The sequence below is a fragment of the Osmerus mordax genome, chromosome 19, assembly GCF_038355195.1.
Source record: "Osmerus mordax isolate fOsmMor3 chromosome 19, fOsmMor3.pri, whole genome shotgun sequence".
NCBI lineage: Eukaryota > Metazoa > Chordata > Actinopteri > Osmeriformes > Osmeridae > Osmerus > Osmerus mordax.
In genome coordinates this window covers 2,332,919-2,346,807 of record NC_090068.1, presented here as the reverse complement: position 1 = coordinate 2,346,807, position 13,889 = coordinate 2,332,919, and the positions used below count along the sequence as shown (strand labels likewise).

General features: G+C 48.9%; 20 non-coding genes across 20 annotated transcripts; all 20 read right to left on the bottom strand.

The window, feature by feature from the left end:
• Nucleotides 1–802: 802 nt before the first annotated feature.
• Nucleotides 803–875, bottom strand: trnar-acg (transfer RNA arginine (anticodon ACG)). Its single transcript has one exon. It is a non-coding gene; the product is annotated as a tRNA-Arg (tRNA).
• A 234-nt stretch (nucleotides 876–1,109) lies between these two features.
• Nucleotides 1,110–1,181, bottom strand: trnah-gug (transfer RNA histidin (anticodon GUG)). The gene has a single exon. It is a non-coding gene; the product is annotated as a tRNA-His (tRNA).
• Nucleotides 1,182–1,910: 729 nt separating this feature from the next.
• On the bottom strand, nucleotides 1,911–1,983 carry trnar-acg (transfer RNA arginine (anticodon ACG)). Its single transcript has one exon. It is a non-coding gene; the product is annotated as a tRNA-Arg (tRNA).
• A 1,035-nt stretch (nucleotides 1,984–3,018) lies between these two features.
• On the bottom strand, nucleotides 3,019–3,091 carry trnar-acg (transfer RNA arginine (anticodon ACG)). Its single transcript has one exon. It is a non-coding gene; the product is annotated as a tRNA-Arg (tRNA).
• A 234-nt stretch (nucleotides 3,092–3,325) lies between these two features.
• Nucleotides 3,326–3,397, bottom strand: trnah-gug (transfer RNA histidin (anticodon GUG)). The gene has a single exon. It is a non-coding gene; the product is annotated as a tRNA-His (tRNA).
• Nucleotides 3,398–4,127: 730 nt separating this feature from the next.
• Nucleotides 4,128–4,200, bottom strand: trnar-acg (transfer RNA arginine (anticodon ACG)). Its single transcript has one exon. It is a non-coding gene; the product is annotated as a tRNA-Arg (tRNA).
• A 234-nt stretch (nucleotides 4,201–4,434) lies between these two features.
• On the bottom strand, nucleotides 4,435–4,506 carry trnah-gug (transfer RNA histidin (anticodon GUG)). Its single transcript has one exon. It is a non-coding gene; the product is annotated as a tRNA-His (tRNA).
• Nucleotides 4,507–5,235: 729 nt separating this feature from the next.
• trnar-acg (transfer RNA arginine (anticodon ACG)) lies at nucleotides 5,236–5,308 on the bottom strand. The gene has a single exon. It is a non-coding gene; the product is annotated as a tRNA-Arg (tRNA).
• Nucleotides 5,309–5,542: 234 nt separating this feature from the next.
• trnah-gug (transfer RNA histidin (anticodon GUG)) lies at nucleotides 5,543–5,614 on the bottom strand. Its single transcript has one exon. It is a non-coding gene; the product is annotated as a tRNA-His (tRNA).
• Nucleotides 5,615–6,322: 708 nt separating this feature from the next.
• trnar-acg (transfer RNA arginine (anticodon ACG)) lies at nucleotides 6,323–6,395 on the bottom strand. Its single transcript has one exon. It is a non-coding gene; the product is annotated as a tRNA-Arg (tRNA).
• Nucleotides 6,396–6,629: 234 nt separating this feature from the next.
• Nucleotides 6,630–6,701, bottom strand: trnah-gug (transfer RNA histidin (anticodon GUG)). Its single transcript has one exon. It is a non-coding gene; the product is annotated as a tRNA-His (tRNA).
• A 730-nt stretch (nucleotides 6,702–7,431) lies between these two features.
• On the bottom strand, nucleotides 7,432–7,504 carry trnar-acg (transfer RNA arginine (anticodon ACG)). Its single transcript has one exon. It is a non-coding gene; the product is annotated as a tRNA-Arg (tRNA).
• Nucleotides 7,505–7,738: 234 nt separating this feature from the next.
• On the bottom strand, nucleotides 7,739–7,810 carry trnah-gug (transfer RNA histidin (anticodon GUG)). The gene has a single exon. It is a non-coding gene; the product is annotated as a tRNA-His (tRNA).
• Nucleotides 7,811–8,534: 724 nt separating this feature from the next.
• Nucleotides 8,535–8,607, bottom strand: trnar-acg (transfer RNA arginine (anticodon ACG)). Its single transcript has one exon. It is a non-coding gene; the product is annotated as a tRNA-Arg (tRNA).
• Nucleotides 8,608–9,631: 1,024 nt separating this feature from the next.
• On the bottom strand, nucleotides 9,632–9,704 carry trnar-acg (transfer RNA arginine (anticodon ACG)). Its single transcript has one exon. It is a non-coding gene; the product is annotated as a tRNA-Arg (tRNA).
• A 1,035-nt stretch (nucleotides 9,705–10,739) lies between these two features.
• Nucleotides 10,740–10,812, bottom strand: trnar-acg (transfer RNA arginine (anticodon ACG)). The gene has a single exon. It is a non-coding gene; the product is annotated as a tRNA-Arg (tRNA).
• A 234-nt stretch (nucleotides 10,813–11,046) lies between these two features.
• trnah-gug (transfer RNA histidin (anticodon GUG)) lies at nucleotides 11,047–11,118 on the bottom strand. The gene has a single exon. It is a non-coding gene; the product is annotated as a tRNA-His (tRNA).
• A 725-nt stretch (nucleotides 11,119–11,843) lies between these two features.
• On the bottom strand, nucleotides 11,844–11,916 carry trnar-acg (transfer RNA arginine (anticodon ACG)). Its single transcript has one exon. It is a non-coding gene; the product is annotated as a tRNA-Arg (tRNA).
• A 234-nt stretch (nucleotides 11,917–12,150) lies between these two features.
• Nucleotides 12,151–12,222, bottom strand: trnah-gug (transfer RNA histidin (anticodon GUG)). The gene has a single exon. It is a non-coding gene; the product is annotated as a tRNA-His (tRNA).
• Nucleotides 12,223–12,946: 724 nt separating this feature from the next.
• Nucleotides 12,947–13,019, bottom strand: trnar-acg (transfer RNA arginine (anticodon ACG)). The gene has a single exon. It is a non-coding gene; the product is annotated as a tRNA-Arg (tRNA).
• Nucleotides 13,020–13,889: the final 870 nt, after the last annotated feature.

The window sequence follows — 13,889 nt, the reverse complement described above, 5'->3', positions numbered from 1 at the left end:
GTGCCGTGACCCGGATTCGAACCGGGGTTGCTGGGACCACAACGCAGAGTACTAACCACTATACGATCACGGCTCGCCGCTTCTCGCTGGACACACGAGAGCCGGTGGCCACGGGTGTTCTATACTGTGCTGTGCCACATGAATAAACTGCGAACGTAAGTTCCCAGCCTCTCTCCCTTTGTCTAAGCCGTCTCAATTTCCAAACAAGCCATTTTCCACCTCGTTATCTATGCCACATTTCAAGGTTTGTCACTTTTTAATTTGGTTATGACAAGATTGTGGAGCGTTTTACAAGAATGGCGCGGAAGGGCTACTCATTCCCTGCATAGTGTCCTTTTTCGGACACAAATTATGATTCTTGCCTTTGTGTCCCCGAAGCAGAACAAGGCCAGTCACTCTCACACTTTCAATGGTCCTAAATCAAGTTCAAATAGGTACTCATCCGCCCCAAAACGGCTTTGAAGTGACTATACTCGCACCAGCTTGTATTGATGGCACGCAGCACATGCATTTTCACTCGTTTGCGTCAAATCCTTGTATGGTCACACCATAGCCAGCTTTTTCTTTTTTCTACCGGTTGAAGAAAAGCATTCCCTTTTCCCAAGCTCTTTCAATACCTGCTGCAGCAAAACGTTCATTCAGGCGCTTCCTTCGTGGTATCTGCGCAACGGTGAGGAATCAAAGTAGGAGCTTTGGTGAAAAAGGCATAAGGCCTGTTCTTTTAGTTTGGCGCGCTACGCTCAACTACTTGACAGACTTTTTTCCCTCATCGCCCAAATACAGAATTGGTTAAATGGATGCTCGAGCCAGCCAGGAGTCGAACCTGGAATCTTCTGATCCGTAGTCAGACGCGTTATCCATTGCGCCACTGGCCCAAGGTGTTTGCTTCTTGCCATGTCACCGACCCAGGACACTCGCTCGGAGCGAAAGAAGTGACGGGGAAACAGCCGACAGTGGTCTTCCTCTTTCGCAGGTCTACTAACCGAGACTATATATCTAAACGCTCTTTTTAAACAGAGACGAGGGGGAGTAGCTCTGCGCATGGCACTGGTCGCGTATACGCACGGCGCGCAACGTCCCTTGTCTGCACATAGGGACAACGAAAAATGTGCCGTGACCCGGATTCGAACCGGGGTTGCTGCGACCACAACGCAGAGTACTAACCACTATACGATCACGGCTCGCCGCTTCTCGCTGGACACACGAGAGCCGGTGGCCACGGGTGTTCTATACTGTGCTGTGCCACATGAATAAACTGCGAACGTAAGTTCCCAGCCTCTCTCCCTTTGTCTAAGCCGTCTCAATTTCCAAACAAGCCATTTTCCACCTCGTTATCTATGCCACATTTCAAGGTTTGTCACTTTTTAATTTGGTTATGACAAGATTGTGGAGCGTTTTACAAGAATGGCGCGGAAGGGCTACTCATTCCCTGCATAGTGTCCTTTTTCGGACACAAATTATGATTCTTGCCTTTGTGTCCCCGAAGCAGAACAAGGCCAGTCACTCTCACACTTTCAATGGTCCTAAATCAAGTTCAAATAGGTACTCATCCGCCCCAAAACGGCTTTGAAGTGACTATACTCGCACCAGCTTGTATTGATGGCACGCAGCACATGCATTTTCACTCGTTTGCGTCAAATCCTTGTATGGTCACACCATAGCCAGCTTTTTCTTTTTTCTACCGGTTGAAGAAAAGCATTCCCTTTTCCCAAGCTCTTTCAATACCGGCTGCAGCAAAACGTTCATTCAGGCGCTTCCTTCGTGGTATCTGCGCAACGGTGAGGAATCAAAGTAGGAGCTTTGGTGAAAAAGGCATAAGGCCTGTTCTTTTAGTTTGGCGCGCTACGCTCAACTACTTGACAGACTTTTTTCCCTCATCGCCCAAATACAGAATTGGTTAAATGGATGCTCGAGCCAGCCAGGAGTCGAACCTGGAATCTTCTGATCCGTAGTCAGACGCGTTATCCATTGCGCCACTGGCCCAAGGTGTTTGCTTCTTGCCATGTCACCGACCCAGGACACTCGCTCGGAGCGAAAGAAGTGATGGGGAAACAGCCGACAGTGGTCTTCCTCTTTCGCAGGTCTACTAACCGAGACTATATATCTAAACGCTCTTTTTAAACAGAGACGAGGGGGAGTAGCTCTGCGCATGGCACTGGTCGCGTATACGCACGGCGCGCAACGTCCCTTGTCTGCACATAGGGACAACGAAAAATGTGCCGTGACCCGGATTCGAACCGGGGTTGCTGGGACCACAACGCAGAGTACTAACCACTATACGATCACGGCTCGCCGCTTCTCGCTGGACACACGAGAGCCGGTGGCCACGGGTGTTCTATACTGTGCTGTGCCACATGAATAAACTGCGAACGTAAGTTCCCAGCCTCTCTCCCTTTGTCTAAGCCGTCTCAATTTCCAAACAAGCCATTTTCCACCTCGTTATCTATGCCACATTTCAAGGTTTGTCACTTTTTAATTTGGTTATGACAAGATTGTGGAGCGTTTTACAAGAATGGCGCGGAAGGGCTACTCATTCCCTGCATAGTGTCCTTTTTCGGACACAAATTATGATTCTTGCCTTTGTGTCCCCGAAGCAGAACAAGGCCAGTCACTCTCACACTTTCAATGGTCCTAAATCAAGTTCAAATAGGTACTCATCCGCCCCAAAACGGCTTTGAAGTGACTATACTCGCACCAGCTTGTATTGATGGCACGCAGCACATGCATTTTCACTCGTTTGCGTCAAATCCTTGTATGGTCACACCATAGCCAGCTTTTTCTTTTTTCTACCGGTTGAAGAAAAGCATTCCCTTTTCCCAAGCTCTTTCAATACCTGCTGCAGCAAAACGTTCATTCAGGCGCTTCCTTCGTGGTATCTGCGCAACGGTGAGGAATCAAAGTAGGAGCTTTGGTGAAAAAGGCATAAGGCCTGTTCTTTTAGTTTGGCGCGCTACGCTCAACTACTTGACAGACTTTTTTCCCTCATCGCCCAAATACAGAATTGGTTAAATGGATGCTCGAGCCAGCCAGGAGTCGAACCTGGAATCTTCTGATCCGTAGTCAGACGCGTTATCCATTGCGCCACTGGCCCAAGGTGTTTGCTTCTTGCCATGTCACCGACCCAGGACACTCGCTCGGAGCGAAAGAAGTGACGGGGAAACAGCCGACAGTGGTCTTCCTCTTTCGCAGGTCTACTAACCGAGACTATATATCTAAACGCTCTTTTTAAACAGAGACGAGGGGGAGTAGCTCTGCGCATGGCACTGGTCGCGTATACGCACGGCGCGCAACGTCCCTTGTCTGCACATAGGGACAACGAAAAATGTGCCGTGACCCGGATTCGAACCGGGGTTGCTGCGACCACAACGCAGAGTACTAACCACTATACGATCACGGCTCGCCGCTTCTCGCTGGACACACGAGAGCCGGTGGCCACGGGTGTTCTATACTGTGCTGTGCCACATGAATAAACTGCGAACGTAAGTTCCCAGCCTCTCTCCCTTTGTCTAAGCCGTCTCAATTTCCAAACAAGCCATTTTCCACCTCGTTATCTATGCCACATTTCAAGGTTTGTCACTTTTTAATTTGGTTATGACAAGATTGTGGAGCGTTTTACAAGAATGGCGCGGAAGGGCTACTCATTCCCTGCATAGTGTCCTTTTTCGGACACAAATTATGATTCTTGCCTTTGTGTCCCCGAAGCAGAACAAGGCCAGTCACTCTCACACTTTCAATGGTCCTAAATCAAGTTCAAATAGGTACTCATCCGCCCCAAAACGGCTTTGAAGTGACTATACTCGCACCAGCTTGTATTGATGGCACGCAGCACATGCATTTTCACTCGTTTGCGTCAAATCCTTGTATGGTCACACCATAGCCAGCTTTTTCTTTTTTCTACCGGTTTGAAGAAAAGCATTCCCTTTTCCCAAGCTCTTTCAATACCTGCTGCAGCAAAACGTTCATTCAGGCGCTTCCTTCGTGGTATCTGCGCAACGGTGAGGAATCAAAGTAGGAGCTTTGGTGAAAAAGGCATAAGGCCTGTTCTTTTAGTTTGGCGCGCTACGCTCAACTACTTGACAGACTTTTTTCCCTCATCGCCCAAATACAGAATTGGTTAAATGGATGCTCGAGCCAGCCAGGAGTCGAACCTGGAATCTTCTGATCCGTAGTCAGACGCGTTATCCATTGCGCCACTGGCCCAAGGTGTTTGCTTCTTGCCATGTCACCGACCCAGGACACTCGCTCGGAGCGAAAGAAGTGATGGGGAAACAGCCGACAGTGGTCTTCCTCTTTCGCAGGTCTACTAACCGAGACTATATATCTAAACGCTCTTTTTAAACAGAGACGAGGGGGAGTAGCTCTGCGCATGGCACTGGTCGCGTATACGCACGGCGCGCAACGTCCCTTGTCTGCACATAGGGACAACGAAAAATGTGCCGTGACCCGGATTCGAACCGGGGTTGCTGCGACCACAACGCAGAGTACTAACCACTATACGATCACGGCTCGCCGCTTCTCGCTGGACACACGAGAGCCGGTGGCCACGGGTGTTCTATACTGTGCTGTGCCACATGAATAAACTGCGAACGTAAGTTCCCAGCCTCTCTCCCTTTGTCTAAGCCGTCTCAATTTCCAAACAAGCCATTTTCCACCTCGTTATCTATGCCACATTTCAAGGTTTGTCACTTTTTAATTTGGTTATGACAAGATTGTGGAGCGTTTTACAAGAATGGCGCGGAAGGGCTACTCATTCCCTGCATAGTGTCCTTTTTCGGACACAAATTATGATTCTTGCCTTTGTGTCCCCGAAGCAGAACAAGGCCAGTCACTCTCACACTTTCAATGGTCCTAAATCAAGTTCAAATAGGTACTCATCCGCCCCAAAACGGCTTTGAAGTGACTATACTCGCACCAGCTTGTATTGATGGCACGCAGCACATGCATTTTCACTCGTTTGCGTCAAATCCTTGTATGGTCACACCATAGCCAGCTTTTTCTTTTTTCTACCGGTTGAAGAAAAGCATTCCCTTTTCCCAAGCTCTTTCAATACCTGCTGCAGCAAAACGTTCATTCAGGCGCTTCCTTCGTGGTATCTGCGCAACGGTGAGGAATCAAAGTAGGAGCTTTGGTGAAAAAGGCATAAGGCCTGTTCTTTTAGTTTGGCGCGCTACGCTCAACTACTTGACAGACTTTTTTCCCTCATCGCCCAAATACAGAATTGGTTAAATGGATGCTCGAGCCAGCCAGGAGTCGAACCTGGAATCTTCTGATCCGTAGTCAGACGCGTTATCCATTGCGCCACTGGCCCAAGGTGTTTGCTTCTTGCCATGTCACCGACCCAGGACACTCGCTCGGAGCGAAAGAAGTTATGGGGAAACAGCCGACAGTGGTCTTCCTCTTTCGCAGGTCTACTAACCGAGACTATATATCTAAACGCTCTTTTTAAACAGAGACGAGGGGGAGTAGCTCTGCGCATGGCACTGGTCGCGTATACGCACGGCGCGCAACGTCCCTTGTCTGCACATAGGGACAACGAAAAATGTGCCGTGACCCGGATTCGAACCGGGGTTGCTGCGACCACAACGCAGAGTACTAACCACTATACGATCACGGCTCGCCGCTTCTCGCTGGACACACGAGAGCCGGTGGCCACGGGTGTTCTATACTGTGCTGTGCCACATGAATAAACTGCAAACGTAAGTTCCCAGCCTCTCTCCCTTTGTCTAAGCCGTCTCAATTTCCAAACAAGCCATTTTCCACCTCGTTATCTATGCCACATTTCAAGGTTTGTCACTTTTTAATTTGGTTATGACAAGATTGTGGAGCGTTTTACAAGAATGGCGCGGAAGGGCTACTCATTCCCTGCATAGTGTCCTTTTTCGGACACAAATTATGATTCTTGCCTTTGTGTCCCCGAAGCAGAACAAGGCCAGTCACTCTCACACTTTCAATGGTCCTAAATCAAGTTCAAATAGGTACTCAAGTGACTATACTCGCACCAGCTTGTATTGATGGCACGCAGCACATGCATTTTCACTCGTTTGCGTCAAATCCTTGTATGGTCACACCATAGCCAGCTTTTTCTTTTTTCTACCGGTTGAAGAAAAGCATTCCCTTTTCCCAAGCTCTTTCAATACCTGCTGCAGCAAAACGTTCATTCAGGCGCTTCCTTCGTGGTATCTGCGCAACGGTGAGGAATCAAAGTAGGAGCTTTGGTGAAAAAGGCATAAGGCCTGTTCTTTTAGTTTGGCGCGCTACGCTCAACTACTTGACAGACTTTTTTCCCTCATCGCCCAAATACAGAATTGGTTAAATGGATGCTCGAGCCAGCCAGGAGTCGAACCTGGAATCTTCTGATCCGTAGTCAGACGCGTTATCCATTGCGCCACTGGCCCAAGGTGTTTGCTTCTTGCCATGTCACCGACCCAGGACACTCGCTCGGAGCGAAAGAAGTGACGGGGAAACAGCCGACAGTGGTCTTCCTCTTTCGCAGGTCTACTAACCGAGACTATATATCTAAACGCTCTTTTTAAACAGAGACGAGGGGGAGTAGCTCTGCGCATGGCACTGGTCGCGTATACGCACGGCGCGCAACGTCCCTTGTCTGCACATAGGGACAACGAAAAATGTGCCGTGACCCGGATTCGAACCGGGGTTGCTGCGACCACAACGCAGAGTACTAACCACTATACGATCACGGCTCGCCGCTTCTCGCTGGACACACGAGAGCCGGTGGCCACGGGTGTTCTATACTGTGCTGTGCCACATGAATAAACTGCAAACGTAAGTTCCCAGCCTCTCTCCCTTTGTCTAAGCCGTCTCAATTTCCAAACAAGCCATTTTCCACCTCGTTATCTATGCCACATTTCAAGGTTTGTCACTTTTTAATTTGGTTATGACAAGATTGTGGAGCGTTTTACAAGAATGGCGCGGAAGGGCTACTCATTCCCTGCATAGTGTCCTTTTTCGGACACAAATTATGATTCTTGCCTTTGTGTCCCCGAAGCAGAACAAGGCCAGTCACTCTCACACTTTCAATGGTCCTAAATCAAGTTCAAATAGGTACTCATCCGCCCCAAAACGGCTTTGAAGTGACTATACTTGCACCAGCTTGTATTGATGGCACGCAGCACATGCATTTTCACTCGTTTGCGTCAAATCCTTGTATGGTCACACCATAGCCAGCTTTTTCTTTTTTCTACCGGTTTGAAGAAAAGCATTCCCTTTTCCCAAGCTCTTTCAATACCTGCTGCAGCAAAACGTTCATTCAGGCGCTTCCTTCGTGGTATCTGCGCAACGGTGAGGAATCAAAGTAGGAGCTTTGGTGAAAAAGGCATAAGGCCTGTTCTTTTAGTTTGGCGCGCTACGCTCAACTACTTGACAGACTTTTTTCCCTCATCGCCCAAATACAGAATTGGTTAAATGGATGCTCGAGCCAGCCAGGAGTCGAACCTGGAACCTTCTGATCCGTAGTCAGACGCGTTATCCATTGCGCCACTGGCCCAAGGTGTTTGCTGCTTGCCATGTCACCGACCCAGGACACTCGCTCGGAGCGAAAGAAGTGACGGGGAAACAGCCGACAGTGGTCTTCCTCTTTCGCAGGTCTACTAACCGAGACTATATATCTAAACGCTCTTTTTAAACAGAGACGAGGGGGAGTAGCTCTGCGCATGGCACTGGTCGCGTATACGCACGGCGCGCAACGTCCCTTGTCTGCACATAGGGACAACGAAAAATGTGCCGTGACCCGGATTCGAACCGGGGTTGCTGCGACCACAACGCAGAGTACTAACCACTATACGATCACGGCTCGCCGCTTCTCGCTGGACACATGAGAGCTGGTGGCCACGGGTGTTCTATACTGTGCCACATGAATAAACTGCGAACGTAAGTTCCCAGCCTCTCTCCCTTTGTATAAGCCGTCTCAATTTCCAAACAAGCCATTTTCCACCTCGTTATCTATGCCACATTTCAAGGTTTGTCACTTTTTAATTTGGTTATGACAAGATTGTGGAGCGTTTTACAAGAATGGCGCGGAAGGGCTACTCATTCCCTGCATAGTGTCCTTTTTCGGACACAAATTATGATTCTTGCCTTTGTGTCCCCGAAGCAGAACAAGGCCAGTCACGCTCACACTTTCAATGGTCCTAAATCAAGTTCAAATAGGTACTCATCCGCCCCAAAACGGCTTTGAAGTGACTATACTCGCACCAGCTTGTATTGATGGCACGCAGCACATGCATTTTCACTCGTTTGCGTCAAATCCTTGTATGGTCACACCATAGCCAGCTTTTTCTTTTTTCTACCGGTTGAAGAAAAGCATTCCCTTTTCCCAAGCTCTTTCAATACCTGCTGCAGCAAAACGTTCATTCAGGCGCTTCCTTCGTGGTATCTGCGCAACGGTGAGGAATCAAAGTAGGAGCTTTGGTGAAAAAGGCATAAGGCCTGTTCTTTTAGTTTGGCGCGCTACGCTCAACTACTTGACAGACTTTTTTCCCTCATCGCCCAAATACAGAATTGGTTAAATGGATGCTCGAGCCAGCCAGGAGTCGAACCTGGAATCTTCTGATCCGTAGTCAGACGCGTTATCCATTGCGCCACTGGCCCAAGGTGTTTGCTTCTTGCCATGTCACCGACCCAGGACACTCGCTCGGAGCGAAAGAAGTGACGGGGAAACAGCCGACATTGGTCTTCCTCTTTCGCAGGTCTACTAACCGAGACTATATATCTAAACGCTCTTTTTAAACAGAGACGAGGGGGAGTAGCTCTGCGCATGGCACTGGTCGCGTATACGCACGGCGCGCAACGTCCCTTGTCTGCACATAGGGACAACGAAAAATGTGCCGTGACCCGGGGATGCTGCGACCACAACGCAGAGTACTAACCACTATACGATCACGGCTCGCCGCTTCTCGCTGGACACACGAGAGCCGGTGGCCACGGGTGTTCTATACTGTGCTGTGCCACATGAATAAACTGCGAACGTAAGTTCCCAGCCTCTCTCCCTTTGTCTAAGCCGTCTCAATTTCCAAACAAGCCATTTTCCACCTCGTTATCTATGCCACATTTCAAGGTTTGTCACTTTTTAATTTGGTTATGACAAGATTGTGGAGCGTTTTACAAGAATGGCGCGGAAGGGCTACTCATTCCCTGCATAGTGTCCTTTTTCGGACACAAATTATGATTCTTGCCTTTGTGTCCCCGAAGCAGAACAAGGCCAGTCACTCTCACACTTTCAATGGTCCTAAATCAAGTTCAAATAGGTACTCATCCGCCCCAAAACGGCTTTGAAGTGACTATACTCGCACCAGCTTGTATTGATGGCACGCAGCACATGCATTTTCACTCGTTTGCGTCAAATCCTTGTATGGTCACACCATAGCCAGCTTTTTCTTTTTTCTACCGGTTGAAGAAAAGCATTCCCTTTTCCCAAGCTCTTTCAATACCTGCTGCAGCAAAACGTTCATTCAGGCGCTTCCTTCGTGGTATCTGCGCAACGGTGAGGAATCAAAGTAGGAGCTTTGGTGAAAAAGGCATAAGGCCTGTTCTTTTAGTTTGGCGCGCTACGCTCAACTACTTGACAGACTTTTTTCCCTCATCGCCCAAATACAGAATTGGTTAAATGGATGCTCGAGCCAGCCAGGAGTCGAACCTGGAATCTTCTGATCCGTAGTCAGACGCGTTATCCATTGCGCCACTGGCCCAAGGTGTTTGCTTCTTGCCATGTCACCGACCCAGGACACTCGCTCGGAGCGAAAGAAGTGACGGGGAAACAGCCGACAGTGGTCTTCCTCTTTCGCAGGTCTACTAACCGAGACTATATATCTAAACGCTCTTTTTAAACAGAGACGAGGGGGAGTAGCTCTGCGCATGGCACTGGTCGCGTATACGCACGGCGCGCAACGTCCCTTGTCTGCACATAGGGACAACGAAAAATGTGCCGTGACCCGGATTCGAACCGGGGTTGCTGGGACCACAACGCAGAGTACTAACCACTATACGATCACGGCTCGCCGCTTCTCGCTGGACACACGAGAGCCGGTGGCCACGGGTGTTCTATACTGTGCTGTGCCACATGAATAAACTGCGAACGTAAGTTCCCAGCCTCTCTCCCTTTGTCTAAGCCGTCTCAATTTCCAAACAAGCCATTTTCCACCTCGTTATCTATGCCACATTTCAAGGTTTGTCACTTTTTAATTTGGTTATGACAAGATTGTGGAGCGTTTTACAAGAATGGCGCGGAAGGGCTACTCATTCCCTGCATAGTGTCCTTTTTCGGACACAAATTATGATTCTTGCCTTTGTGTCCCCGAAGCAGAACAAGGCCAGTCACTCTCACACTTTCAATGGTCCTAAATCAAGTTCAAATAGGTACTCATCCGCCCCAAAACGGCTTTGAAGTGACTATACTTGCACCAGCTTGTATTGATGGCACGCAGCACATGCATTTTCACTCGTTTGCGTCAAATCCTTGTATGGTCACACCATAGCCAGCTTTTTCTTTTTTCTACCGGTTGAAGAAAAGCATTCCCTTTTCCCAAGCTCTTTCAATACCTGCTGCAGCAAAACGTTCATTCAGGCGCTTCCTTCGTGGTATCTGCGCAACGGTGAGGAATCAAAGTAGGAGCTTTGGTGAAAAAGGCATAAGGCCTGTTCTTTTAGTTTGGCGCGCTACGCTCAACTACTTGACAGACTTTTTTCCCTCATCGCCCAAATACAGAATTGGTTAAATGGATGCTCGAGCCAGCCAGGAGTCGAACCTGGAATCTTCTGATCCGTAGTCAGACGCGTTATCCATTGCGCCACTGGCCCAAGGTGTTTGCTTCTTGCCATGTCACCGACCCAGGACACTCGCTCGGAGCGAAAGAAGTGACGGGGAAACAGCCGACAGTGGTCTTCCTCTTTCGCAGGTCTACTAACCGAGACTATATATCTAAACGCTCTTTTTAAACAGAGACGAGGGGGAGTAGCTCTGCGCATGGCACTGGTCGCGTATACGCACGGCGCGCAACGTCCCTTGTCTGCACATAGGGACAACGAAAAATGTGCCGTGACCCGGATTCGAACCGGGGTTGCTGCGACCACAACGCAGAGTACTAACCACTATACGATCACGGCTCGCCGCTTCTCGCTGGACACATGAGAGCTGGTGGCCACGGGTGTTCTATACTGTGCCACATGAATAAACTGCGAACGTAAGTTCCCAGCCTCTCTCCCTTTGTATAAGCCGTCTCAATTTCCAAACAAGCCATTTTCCACCTCGTTATCTATGCCACATTTCAAGGTTTGTCACTTTTTAATTTGGTTATGACAAGATTGTGGAGCGTTTTACAAGAATGGCGCGGAAGGGCTACTCATTCCCTGCATAGTGTCCTTTTTCGGACACAAATTATGATTCTTGCCTTTGTGTCCCCGAAGCAGAACAAGGCCAGTCACTCTCACACTTTCAATGGTCCTAAATCAAGTTCAAATAGGTACTCATCCGCCCCAAAACGGCTTTGAAGTGACTATACTTGCACCAGCTTGTATTGATGGCACGCAGCACATGCATTTTCACTCGTTTGCGTCAAATCCTTGTATGGTCACACCATAGCCAGCTTTTTCTTTTTTCTACCGGTTTGAAGAAAAGCATTCCCTTTTCCCAAGCTCTTTCAATACCTGCTGCAGCAAAACGTTCATTCAGGCGCTTCCTTCGTGGTATCTGCGCAACGGTGAGGAATCAAAGTAGGAGCTTTGGTGAAAAAGGCATAAGGCCTGTTCTTTTAGTTTGGCGCGCTACGCTCAACTACTTGACAGACTTTTTTCCCTCATCGCCCAAATACAGAATTGGTTAAATGGATGCTCGAGCCAGCCAGGAGTCGAACCTGGAACCTTCTGATCCGTAGTCAGACGCGTTATCCATTGCGCCACTGGCCCAAGGTGTTTGCTGCTTGCCATGTCACCGACCCAGGACACTCGCTCGGAGCGAAAGAAGTGACGGGGAAACAGCCGACAGTGGTCTTCCTCTTTCGCAGGTCTACTAACCGAGACTATATATCTAAACGCTCTTTTTAAACAGAGACGAGGGGGAGTAGCTCTGCGCATGGCACTGGTCGCGTATACGCACGGCGCGCAACGTCCCTTGTCTGCACATAGGGACAACGAAAAATGTGCCGTGACCCGGATTCGAACCGGGGTTGCTGCGACCACAACGCAGAGTACTAACCACTATACGATCACGGCTCGCCGCTTCTCGCTGGACACATGAGAGCTGGTGGCCACGGGTGTTCTATACTGTGCCACATGAATAAACTGCGAACGTAAGTTCCCAGCCTCTCTCCCTTTGTATAAGCCGTCTCAATTTCCAAACAAGCCATTTTCCACCTCGTTATCTATGCCACATTTCAAGGTTTGTCACTTTTTAATTTGGTTATGACAAGATTGTGGAGCGTTTTACAAGAATGGCGCGGAAGGGCTACTCATTCCCTGCATAGTGTCCTTTTTCGGACACAAATTATGATTCTTGCCTTTGTGTCCCCGAAGCAGAACAAGGCCAGTCACGCTCACACTTTCAATGGTCCTAAATCAAGTTCAAATAGGTACTCATCCGCCCCAAAACGGCTTTGAAGTGACTATACTCGCACCAGCTTGTATTGATGGCACGCAGCACATGCATTTTCACTCGTTTGCGTCAAATCCTTGTATGGTCACACCATAGCCAGCTTTTTCTTTTTTCTACCGGTTGAAGAAAAGCATTCCCTTTTCCCAAGCTCTTTCAATACCTGCTGCAGCAAAACGTTCATTCAGGCGCTTCCTTCGTGGTATCTGCGCAACGGTGAGGAATCAAAGTAGGAGCTTTGGTGAAAAAGGCATAAGGCCTGTTCTTTTAGTTTGGCGCGCTACGCTCAACTACTTGACAGACTTTTTTCCCTCATCGCCCAAATACAGAATTGGTTAAATGGATGCTCGAGCCAGCCAGGAGTCGAACCTGGAATCTTCTGATCCGTAGTCAGACGCGTTATCCATTGCGCCACTGGCCCAAGGTGTTTGCTTCTTGCCATGTCACCGACCCAGGACACTCGCTCGGAGCGAAAGAAGTGACGGGGAAACAGCCGACATTGGTCTTCCTCTTTCGCAGGTCTACTAACCGAGACTATATATCTAAACGCTCTTTTTAAACAGAGACGAGGGGGAGTAGCTCTGCGCATGGCACTGGTCGCGTATACGCACGGCGCGCAACGTCCCTTGTCTGCACATAGGGACAACGAAAAATGTGCCGTGACCCGGGGATGCTGCGACCACAACGCAGAGTACTAACCACTATACGATCACGGCTCGCCGCTTCTCGCTGGACACACGAGAGCCGGTGGCCACGGGTGTTCTATACTGTGCTGTGCCACATGAATAAACTGCGAACGTAAGTTCCCAGCCTCTCTCCCTTTGTCTAAGCCGTCTCAATTTCCAAACAAGCCATTTTCCACCTCGTTATCTATGCCACATTTCAAGGTTTGTCACTTTTTAATTTGGTTATGACAAGATTGTGGAGCGTTTTACAAGAATGGCGCGGAAGGGCTACTCATTCCCTGCATAGTGTCCTTTTTCGGACACAAATTATGATTCTTGCCTTTGTGTCCCCGAAGCAGAACAAGGCCAGTCACTCTCACACTTTCAATGGTCCTAAATCAAGTTCAAATAGGTACTCATCCGCCCCAAAACGGCTTTGAAGTGACTATACTCGCACCAGCTTGTATTGATGGCACGCAGCACATGCATTTTCACTCGTTTGCGTCAAATCCTTGTATGGTCACACCATAGCCAGCTTTTTCTTTTTTCTACCGGTTGAAGAAAAGCATTCCCTTTTCCCAAGCTCTTTCAATACCTGCTGCAGCAAAACGTTCATTCAGGCGCTT